This window comes from Pleurodeles waltl, chromosome 3_1, assembly GCF_031143425.1.
Source record: "Pleurodeles waltl isolate 20211129_DDA chromosome 3_1, aPleWal1.hap1.20221129, whole genome shotgun sequence".
NCBI lineage: Eukaryota > Metazoa > Chordata > Amphibia > Caudata > Salamandridae > Pleurodeles > Pleurodeles waltl.
In genome coordinates this window covers 1,586,284,785-1,586,297,210 of record NC_090440.1, presented here as the reverse complement: position 1 = coordinate 1,586,297,210, position 12,426 = coordinate 1,586,284,785, and the positions used below count along the sequence as shown (strand labels likewise).

Below are 12,426 nucleotides of genomic sequence, written 5' to 3'. Positions count from 1 at the left end.
CTGCACCCACCAACATGCCCCACAACCTACACAAACCCCACGCCAAGGCCACCTCTACCTTCAACAACACCACAAGCATCCCCGCAACCACTAGCACACATCACAACAACCACACCACCCGCAACCACCTCAGCTGTCTGCTACTGAACACCCGGTCCCTACACAAACATGCCATAGAACTCTGGGACCTCATCACAGCACACTCACCCAACATTGTCTTCCTCACAGAATCATGGACAAACCTCACATCCGAGCCAGACATAGCCATAGCCACCCCAGAAGGCTACAAACTCCAACGCAAAGACCGCCTCAACAAACCGGGAGGCGGCATCGCCATCCTTCACAGAGACACCATCAAGGTCACCACCAACACCCTCAACAACGCAGAACACATGCACTTCCTCATCCACATCAACAACACCACCACCCTCAGAGGAACACTCATATACAGGCCCCCCTGGACCACGCCTCCCATTCTGTGACACCATCAGCACGCACGCTCTTCCCTCCACAGACTACATACTCCTCAGCGATTTCAACTTCCACCTAGAAAACCCTCACAACCACAACTCCTCTTCCCTCCAAGACAACCTCTCCAACCTAGGACTCAAACAACTGGTCACAGCCCCCACCCACTCAGCTGGACACACACTCAACGCAATTTTCACCTCAAGCCAACACGTCACCTACACCCACACCACCAAACTCCAATGGACGGATCACCAATGCGTCCACTTCTCCTACAACAAACCACCCACACACCACCACCAACACACCACCCCCTTCCGCATGTGGGACAAGATCCCCACTGAGCGCCTGATCTCCCAACTGACACAAACCCCCCCCAACATAACCGACCCCAACACCGCCGCACACAACCTCAACGAATGGATCACCACCTGTGCCGACAATCTTGCGCCCCTCAGAAAAAACATCACCACCCGCAATATCAAGAACGCCCCATGGTTCACCACTGAACTCCACGAGTCCAAACGCAAATGCCGCAAAGCAGAGAAAACCTGGAGACAAGAACCCACCACCACTAACTTTGCCGCCCTCAAAACCACCACACGCATCCACCACCAACTCATACACACCGCCAAAAGAGCACACTACAAGTAACGCATTGACAACAAATCCTAAAGCAGCAAAGAACTCTTTATCATCATCAAAGAGCTCTCCAAACCCAAAGCCAGCAACCGAGACCCAACGCACGCACAAACCCTCTGCAACTCCCTCTCAAATCACTTCCACTGCAAAATCCTGGACATACACAACAGCTTCACATCACACACATCCTCCGCACTCACCCCCCACCCACCCAACACAAACCCACCACACACACACCCCAACTTACTCACCACCTGGGCCCCCACCACTGACGAAGAAACTGAAATCACTATGAAATCCATTCACTCTGGCTCCCCCTCCGACCCATGCCCCCACCGAATATACAACAGAGCCAGCCCCGCCATCGCCCCCATACTCCGAGCCACAATCAACAGCTCATTCGAAACCGCCACCTTCCCAGACCTCTGGAAACACGCGGAAGTCACTGCGCTCCTAAAAAAACCCAAAGCCGACCCAGACGACCTCTCCAACTACCGCCCCATCTCCCTCCTCCCATTCCCAGCCAAAGTCACGGAAAAAATAGTCAACTCCCGCCTATCCCACTTCCTCAAGATAAACCACACACTCGACCCCTCCCAAATTGGGTTCCGCAAGAACCACAGCACAGAAACCGCTCTCATAGCATGCACCGACAAAATCAGATCCAGAGTCGACATGGGCGAGACCGTAGCACTCATACTCCTGGACCTCTCCGCAGCCTTTGACACTGTCTGCCACCACACACTCAGCACATGCCTTCACGACGCCGGTATAAGACACAAAGCCCTGGACTGGCTCACCTCCTTCCTCACCGACAGAACCCAAAAAGTCCGTCTCCCCCCCTTCCAATCCTCCGCCACCAAAATCACCTGCGGAGTCCCCCAAGGCTCCTCCCTCAGCCCCACACTCTTTAACATCTACATGACCCCATTAGCCAACATCATCAAACCCCACGGCATCACCATCCTCTCATACGCTGATGACACTCAATTAATCTTCTCCCTTACCCGTGACCCAAACACCGCCAAATCCAACCTACACACTGCACTCCTCGACACCGCCGCCTGGATGACAGCCAACCACCTTAAACTCAACTCCAACAAAACTGAAATAATCCTCTTTGGCCCACACAAAAACACTTGGGACCCCTCGTGGTGGCCCACCACGCTAGGCCCCGCACCCACCCCCGCAAACCACGCATGCAACCTCTGCATCATCCTGGACTCCTCCCTCTCGATGACCCAACAAATCAACGCCCTCACCTCCTCATGTTTCAACACACTCCGCATACTGAAAAAAACATTCAAGTGGATCCCCACAGAGACCAGAACGACAGTCACTCATGCACTCATCAGCAGCAGGCTTGACTACAGCAACGCCCTCTACGCCAGCACCACACTAAGGGCCAGATGTAGGTACAAAAAAATTGGCGACTCGCAAATTGCATGTCGCTAATAGGAATGCAGGTACAATTTCCGTGGACAAATTGCGACTCGCACCCGGAGTCGCAACGCAGATAGCGAGTCCGCTGTCTGTGAGGTCGCTGTTTGCGACCGCGCAAAAAACGGACACGCAATTTGCGAGTGGGTGTTGCAAATTGCGAGTACCATGTAAATTGATTGCAGGTGCTGCAGAACACTCCAGAAACCACTCCAGAACACTCTGGAAACACTTCCTGGTACATGATGATGACATCACAGCCAGGAAGTTTACTAATACACCTGGGAGGAGGGAGGACCACACCCATTTTAAACTGCTGAACAGCCAACAAGAGGAACAGCAGCTACAATGGCAGAAACACCCAGAAAGAGGAAATTAAAATTTTCTGAGAAGGAGCTGGAGGTGCTGACAGAGGAATGCTGGCAGCACTATGATGATCTTTTTGGGAAGGCAGCCATCAATGTGCCAGACTCAACAAAAAAACAACTCTGGCTGGATATTCAAGAAAAGGTGAACTCCCTGGGGGTCAGCCACAGGAGTGTGGATGAGATCAAGAAGAGGTGGTATGACCTCCGCTCCCGGACCAAGGAGAGGGTGGCAGAAAGGCTCCGGGAGATGAGAGGCACAGGAGGGGGACCATCATCCGTACCACCACCCACACCCCTGGAGGAAAGGGTGGAGGAGACCCTGGAGCAGGAGGCAGTTACAGGATTCGGAGATCTGGACACCTCTGAGCCCAAAACATCAACCGGTGAGTACCATGTGATATGCCTGTACCCCCATCAATGCCATACCCCCACCCACCATGTACACAGGGGCATGCACAACCAAGATAGCTCCATTTCAGGGTAGCAAATACCAGAATGATGCATTATGGGCAATGTAGTCAAGTAGGCAGTCAATAGGCAAATGTTTATTAGGAAGTGTGCAACAGATAGTAGACACTGACAGTCTGTTCCCCATGTCCCACAGGTCTCCCACAAGACACCACCACCAGCCACAGCAGCCAGGTGCCAACAGTCAGCAAGCCCCATGAGGAAAGCACAGGAGCTGCCACCACTCCCACCTGCACCACCAACACCATCCGCTTGATTACTACAACTGCTGCAACAGTGGTTCCGGAGGCTGCGCCAGCAACAGCCAGGAGTGCCACGGTACAGCTCACAGGGCATCCACCGCTGCGCAGGCGACGCAGGTTGAGGAGAGCAGGGCTGCAGGCTGAGTCCGGGCGTCCGTCCACCACCATGACCGAGGCACAACTGCTACCTGGTCAGCGCCTGCAGAACCAAATGTTAGGGAGAATTAGTGGGGTTCTGCACCGCTTTGTAAGGAGCAATGAGACCAGCATGCAGCAGCTCCATGCACAATTGGACGTCATAGGAAACAACACTGGTGACCTAGCCCTGTCCATGCGGGAACTGGTGGCTGGACTACTGCCACAGAGTGAGGGTGGGCGGCACAGGGACCGCCAGCTGCTCCAGAGGCTGGACAGGATGGCCTCATCAATTTGCAGACTGGCAGTCAACACCACTGGGCTGTCAAGAAGGACAGTCGGCCTCCAAGTGGAAATGGGCCACTTTGCAGGGGATGTGGCAAGAGGCCTGGGCCGGATCACCCATGTGATCGATCTAATGGAGGCACGGCATGTGTCCAGGGGTACAGGGGACACCCCACAGGACAGCGAAGAGGGCTCCACTGTGAGCAGTGTCTCTGCTGGTGACACCAGGGTGCTCCGGAGTGGGAGCACCAGGCAGAGCACTGCAGAACAACCTGGGACCAGCCAGGCTGGCAGAGGCCGCCGTAGGTCATAGACTAAACCCTGTCCCTGATGTTGGGGCACATGACAGCAATGTGCCCCATGCATGGTTGGCTTTTTGGAGTCCCTGAACAGTTTGTCAATGTAAATAGTTCAATTTCTGCACATATTAAATAGTTTTTTTGTTCCACTTAACAAATGGAGTTTTTGGTCAATAGGTGAGTATGGTTGAAGTTGACACGTACCTTCCAAAGTATTGGGTTGCGATGTTTTGCCGTCTCAGTCTGCCTTGATTTGCGATGCTCCGATCCCCATGATGGCGATGTGGTTGCTCCTGCTCTTCATCCTCAGAATCTGGGTCTGCAGGGGTGAGAGGTAGCCCACGTCGGGTGACAATATTGTGCAGGATGGCGCATGCGACAACAATTTTGAATGCTGTAATGGGGGTATACTGGAGGGCACCTCCACTGCGGTGGAGGCATCTGAACCGTGCTTTCAGCAATCCGAAGGTGCGTTCAATCAGGTTCCTGGTCCTCTTATGTGCACTGTTGTATCGCCTCTCGCATTCATTGCTGGGTGTTAAGAACGGAGTCAGTATCCATGGCCGTAGTGCATATGCACTGTCACCTGTTGGGCACAAACAGTACACTGTTAGAAAGTCCTGGTTGGTGAGCACATTGATCTGTGTGTATGTCTACGAGGTGTATGCAGCTCTACCTAGGAGGTATCCGTCTCCAAACTCCCCACGTTCCAGGCGTTGGTGTATCCCACTGTGCCTAAAGATTTAGGAGTCATGGGTACTGCCTGGAAATTTTGCGACAATGTCAGTGATGACATAATGGGCGTCACAAACAACCTGAATATTGAGTGAGTGGGTACACTTTCTGTTGCGGAAAAGATATTCCAGGTTTGCAGGGGGGCATATTTGAATACGTGTCCCATCTACACACCCAATGACATGGGGAAAGTTGGCAATCCGGTAAAAGTCCAGCTTGGTGCTATTAATTTCTGCCTCATTCCTGGGTAGGTATATGAAGTGAGACATGTGTGTGAGTATTGCATCTAGGAATGCCCTGAGGAACCTTGATAGTGCACTTTGAGATACCCCACCTGCCACAGCAATGACCCCCTGATAGCTCCCCGAGGGCAAGAGGTGCAGTGAGCATAGAACTTGCACATGCGTAGGGATGGCGCAGCCGCGCAGAGTCTGGCGTTCTACCTGTGGTTTGAGTAATTCAATTAATTCAAGTATAGCTGCGCTGCTAAGTTGGTATTTGTCGTAGATCTCTTCCTCAGTTTGCTGAAAAAGAGTCTGCCTTGTTCTGTAAATCTTCTCCTCTCTCTGGCTCCTCCTCTGCTGGGCTGCGTGGACTCTCCTCCTCACTGCTATCAGGTATATCTCCGCCATCTTGAGTAACCCAGATGCCTTCTGGGTCTCCTTTTATACTTTGGTAATGATTACAACCTGCTCTGAGTTATTGGTAAATGGGACATGCAAACTGGGCTTTTTGCCACTAGTCGCAGTTTGCGAGTTGCAATTGCATATGGTTTGCGACTCGCAAATTGCGACTTCCTATTTGCGGGTTGCAAAATGGGGTCGCAAATTTTGCGAGTCGGAAATGGGGTTTTTGCATCCCATTTCCGATTTTGCGCAGTCGCAAATAGCGATTCGGGCCATTTGCGACCTCCCCTGACATGAACACATCTCACCACACCTCAGATCCCTCCACTGGCTCCCCATAGACAAAAGGATCACCTTTAAGATCCTCATCCTCGCACACAAATCGCTCCACAACACCGGCCCTGCCTACCTTAACGAAAGAGTGACCTTCCACACTCCCACACGCCACCTCCGCTCCGCCGACCTCTCTCTCACCACTGTCCCTTGCATCAAACACACCACCACCGGAGGCAGATCCTTCTCCTACCTAGCCCCCAGGGCCTGGAACTCCCTCCCCACCCACCTCTGCAAGACCCAGGACCTCCTACTCTTCAGGAAGAGCCTTAAGACCTGGCTTTTCGAACAGTGATCTCCCATCCCCCTACCTCTCCCCCCCCCCCGGCGCCTTGAGACCCTCACGGGTGAGTAGCGCGCTCTATAAGTCTCTTTGATTGATTGATTGATTGATATGATGGTGTACACTGCTCTAGTGAAGGCTAAAATGTCTACGGGTCTGGCTCTAACTTGGTTACCATCTGGGGGTGTGTAACCATTGTCATGATGCGTGTACTAGATACTCCAGGTGTTGAACAGATAATAGTCCCATTCTCTTCAAAGTGAATAGTCATGTTTAATTTTGCCATGATATCACGTCCTAGCAAATTTGCTGGTGCATTTGGGGAGAATAAGAAACATCCACCAACATACCTCCACCCTATTTCCATCTCCACAGATTTAGTGAATAGAATCCTCATTACAGCCCCGGAGAACCCCTGTGTGTCCATTGATAAATTTGACAATGGCAGTCCCCTCTCACAGATACAGGACCTAGCGGCCCCAGTGTTGATGAGAAAGGTGTACTCCTTGTCATTTATGAATACCATCACAGTGGGTTCCTCGTCAGGCCTGTGGGTTACCGATAAGACTTGACATATGAGACTTCTCCTTGGGCACCTTCATTGGGCATATCCTCTCATGTAGTTTTGCTGGAATGGGTTTTCTTCCCTGATAGTTACCCCTCCTTGTAAGTTCTGGTGCTGCAAGGTGGGCTGCACTGTCTGCTGTGGCCCATACTGTATTTGGGGCACTGATTGCTGTAACTGCTGAGGCTGTATCTGTGGTTGAGGCTGCAGTTATATTTGGGGCTGTGGGAGATATATCACTTGGGGACTTGTGGCAGGTTGTGCTACAATGCCACTAGGTGGTGCCATTTGTTGGCCATAATTTTCCCTTGTCTGGTTGCTAAGTTCATCTTCCTTTTTAATCCTACAGTCTTTAATGAAATGTCCTGTCATCTTGCAATAGTGGGCTGTCTGTCCACTCTAGAACGTGTTTACTCTATTTCCCCCAAACCTTCCTCGCCCTCCTCTTCCATTATTCCTGTTATTGCTTCTCTGGGCATACTGGTAAGGTTGCATTAGGTGCCTTAAGGGGGCACTCCCAGGTACACTGCAGCTCACTGGGTGGGGGCAGTGGCAATTCCTTCCTCTGTTTTCTTAGCCAGTTTCTGCTGGACCAATTTAGCTGCTGCTTTCTCTATTTTATCTTTCTCGCTCTTTTCCTTTTCTTGTCTCTTCTTACAAAAATGTATTATGTGTGCTTGTATCTCTATCCATGGATTGGCCTCTAAGGCCACTATATTATCTAATTTATCCTGCACTTCAGCTGGCAGACTCTTTTTCACTATATTGTAAAATAGTATTGCATTCTGTCCAGTTACATCCCAACTCTCCCCCACTTCCTGTGTCCATTTTTCCTTCATTCTGCTAAGGAATTGGGCTGGGTCCTCATTTGGCTGCATTGCTTGTGCCATAAGGGACCCAATGTCTGGCCTGTCTGGATACATTTTCCTCAGTTGTTTCCAAACAATTCCCCTTACTCTATTAATGGGGGCCCCATCACATTTTGGGTTGGTCAATGTAACATCCTTTACTCCTGCCTTTGTGAACAGTAGGTCTGTCTCATTTCCTATAAGGGAACTTAATAAACTCTTAATGTCCCCTTTTGCAAGAGTAATCCCTGTGGTATGTTTTTCCAGAGCTACTATCCATTGCCCAGCACCCTCAGCAATTTGTGGCAACTGTTTTTTAAAGATTTTCTTTGTCCATCTGAGGCCATGGTATATACTGAGGCGCCCCTGGGCCCTTGGATATCAAGGGCAGTTGTGACAGGACTGTAGTCCTATTCCCAGTAGGGTGACCAGAGTCATACTCACAAGCATATTTCTGCCACACTCTTAGACTTTTCTGCACATAGGGATGTGGGGCCCTTCAGGCATTGCAGTGCCGGCCTGACGAGGAGCATAGCCCGATGATGAAGCATGTCACCTATTGGTGAGTGAGGGCTCTTGTTCCATTACATTCAGACTACCAGGGACCTCTCCTTGTTTCTTGCTCCTAGTTTTCTACAGGGATCTTGTCTTTTCTTCCCAGTGGAACTGTGTATTCTTTGCATTGTGATTTAAATGGGAGTACTATACACAGGACCAGGTTTATTTTTCCGAATCTCCCGATTTTTTAGCCTTCCCTTTGGTTTTTGATGATACTGTGACTGTTCCGTGTTATGGTCCTCAAGAAGGGACATTCTTTTAACTTGTTCAGTGATGTCATCTAATGCCCCCTCTGATCCTTTGTAGGATTTTTCTAAATCCAGATCTTCTTCACATAAGCTGCTATGTGTGAAGACTGTGTCCTCTAGTCCTTCTTGTTCAATCATTTGTAGCCCAGTGAGGGCCCTTGACTGTCTCAAGGGCCCTCCCTCCTTTTCCCAAGGTGCTCTTTGGTCTACCCGTCCATCTTCCCGCACTGTGACCCCCTTGCCTACACTATTCTCCTCTGCTCCTGGGTGTATGAACCTCCAGCACTCTGTGGGAGGACTCTCTGGTGTGTAAGGTAACTTTCTTGTCTCATTTTTAATGTTGGTACTTGGGCACATATTTATACTTTTTTTAGCGCTGCATTTGCGTCGTTTTTTGACGCAAAAGCAGCGCAAACTTACAAAGTACAATTGTATTTTGTACGTTTGCGCCGATTTTGCGTCAAAAAACGACGCAAATGTGGCGCTAAAAAAGTATAAATATGGGCCTTGGTTTTTGCAAAACACCTTTCTTTTTTCTAGCCCCATCCATTTTCTGTGCCTCTCTTGACCCCTCATTAGGTATACCTTCATTTTACCTAGTGGGGGACATCTCGTCTTCCAAATGAAGTGTAAATGTGGCATCTACTGTCCCTTTGTATTTAATACTGTCCCCACCTAACATTTTCCGTGGTGTACTGGCCATTTGAGGACATGGAGATGGGTGGACAAATTCTCTATGTTTAGAAAAAAATTCTAATGGTGGGCTATACTCGGGGTCTGTATATCCCACAGCAGGGGGATGTGAAGAGGTGGGTAGTGAGTGTGGGGCACCGGGTTGCATCATTTACATGCCCTGTACCTTTGCACTGCCTAACCTTAATTGCATGTCTTGATAGGGAGGTGAAGGCGCCAAAGGGAGGGTCTGAGGCTTTGTCTGTGACTCATTCATTGTGTTTCACAAAAGACCCTCCATAGGTCTAGTGTGATCTTCCTTTTCTCTAGTTTATTTCCCTTGACTTTACTCTGTAGGAAGGTGGCCATGTGTTCTATTGTTGTATTATCAAATGTGCCCTCTTTGGGCCACGCATGTGCAAGTTTTAATGTTGCTTTGTGCCATTCCTTACAGTATTTCCCTATCCTGTCTTTGTCTCCTGAGAACACTTTAACCATGTGTTCTAAAGGAGACCCCATGTCTGTTTAGTGAACTTAATCCTTTGTACTATATGGTTTACACACTAAATGGACTTCTATTTACTTCCTGGGGTATTCCCAGACTTCACATAAACTGTCATTAGGCTGTGAAGGTGAACATCATATGTATATATCCCTAAACTCTGAAAGACTTTGTTCATTTATAAATAAATTAGGTAGGTGCATTTATGTGTGGCCTAAGTGGTTTGTTTGCCTGACACTACAAACAATAATGTTATTGTGAGATATATACATGTTTATAAGTTACTCGTATCCTAAATTCCACACTGGGAGGTCCCTAATAAATGCATACAGTAGGCAGTCTAATGCTCAATATGAATCTGTTGTTATTGCAGGGAATTCACGTGACTGTTGCCCATGGTTACACTGAAAAATTGCAGTCACTTCAATATATTCACTTTCTGGCCACAAAGTGGCACCAGTGTCACACATGAAGAATTAAACAGAATATTTTAGAGGCCTTCAAAGGGGTGCCTCACTCTTGGAAAGACAACTGCAACAGGTTTTGTAGATTTCAAAACAAACTCTTTTATTCTAATTATGCGAAGGTCCTGTTCACATCTATCTGAAAGGTAGTTAAATATATTTGTATGTATATTAGCTGATAATTCTTCTTCTATTTGTATACCCTCAAGATATGTGTATATGTCCCAGTCTATACTGTTTGATAATTCATCTTGCCTCCAATCTTGAGGCTCTATAGTTTCATAATGAAGATAATAGTTAGTAGTGTCAGTATTTGTTATGGGGTTCATTAGGCTACTACACTACATTTAACTTATATTAGTCCTTATATTAGTTCTTTGAATAATTATTTATAATTGTCTAGCGGGCATTTCTCTTATGTCAATGTAGGTTGTTTTAAGGCCTAGAGGTGATATACTATAAATACCTAAGCATTCATAAACTTCTGACTTAAAAAAATGATTCTATGGTATTGATATTGCTGGTCTACTAAGGTCAGTTCTGTTGCAGAGGGCGACAGCCTGACCGTTATGAAAATGAATAATTAATTCAGGGATGTGGAATTAATGAGTTGACTTTTTTGGGGAATTTGCTCAATTCAGTCAATTACTTTACTTTTGAGTATACTGTTATAACTTAACCTTCATAAGAATAGGAGGACTGATACTTATTCGTAAATTATACACTAAATAACATAAACTTATATATTGACATTATTATGTGGCCATATTTCTATCTATACATGCATGTACATGCACAGTAATTCTTAATTTCATACTAGGGCAAACAAAATACTACTGGTCACTTCCCTCCGGATTCATAGAGGGGACAACTTTTCACAATTTTCAACTACAAATTGTGACTTCCGGACTTAAGGTCTGGGTTAGGTTGACTTGAGTGTTCTTTAGAACATACACTGATTGCTCAGCCTCAAGTCCAACACTAATCTTGACCACTTCTGACTACTTAGTCAAGTTCCCTGTATCTTCCAGACTTATCACCGGGATCCCTTAATATTGTATCAATTCATACACAATGTTGCACGCAAACACAAAAATTATATTTATGACAGTGTCAAAATTGTAAATGTCTTTATAAAATAAAAGGAACAGATCTCGTACTTTGTCCACCTTAATGCCAAACACCTGAGGCCCATCCGTCCCCACGAAATCAGAGATTTTTACTTAAATGTTGGTATCTCCCTTACCTCTTTAAGAAGTGCGCAAATCACCTCGTGGAGACAGGCAGGACCCTCAGTTCAGCAGTTGGTGAGATCAAAGTAGAGCTCCTGGCTTAGCTGGCCAATATGTTAGAAGGAAATGTGTTAATAAAATAAGACAGATCAATTTGACAAAGTAATATAGGTTTAATCGATTTTCAGCTGGGAACAACAGGCAGTCTCAACATAGAGGCCATGACTGAAGTTCAAAGTTCTAGTTCACAAACAGTGGTATTTATACTGTAAAAACCACAAAAAACTATGGTCACAAGTTCAGTATTGACGTAAGCAAGAACAAGCAGTACAGATAATAGGGGAGAGGTACCTCTTGAAAAGAGCACATGCACGATTATTGGTCGCCTCATGTGTGGGTAAGTAACATTGACGTCATTCAGCATCTCTATCTTTCTGCACAACAAGTGATTATATGTTACATGATGCTCACAGTAGCCCTGCCTTGTGCAAATGCTTATCTGACCCTTACACAGTTCCCCTCACCAAGATATGAGTGACTTGTGGTTTTTAGGAACCTTGCGCTAAGGCAGGATACACCCTTTTGTTCCACCCTGTTCATGCTAAGTGAATATTTTGAAAGCGACAGTTGGTGCAGCTTTAAAGAAAAACTCTCATTCTAATGTGGCTTGGGCCTCTTATGTGTTTCACCACAGCTTGCTTAACAATGCAGCATGTGTATAAGTTCCCTAAATAATAAGTGTTTGTTTGTCCTAAATATGACCTGCCTTTTCTATTGAACCCACAGTCTGTCTTTTTTTTTTTTTAACATGTCATCTATTAAGCCTTTCACTACTTACATTGGTTTACAACTATCCCTAGCCTAAAATGCTTGTATTGGGGTTTGGGAACTTATGTTTGTATGTATGTGATGTATATGATGTGTTCCTATTCTTCCTACATCAGTTGACCAGGACAAGCAAAAAATGACAGTGTTTTTGTGATTTGATGAGGAGTGACAATGACAATACAGAA

General features: G+C 47.2%; 1 protein-coding gene across 1 annotated transcript in view; it reads left to right on the top strand.

Moving 5' to 3' along the window:
• TNFAIP6 (TNF alpha induced protein 6) overlaps positions 1 to 12,426 on the top strand; it is a 258,936-nt gene that overhangs the window by 110,578 nt on the left and 135,932 nt on the right. The window lies entirely within an intron of this gene.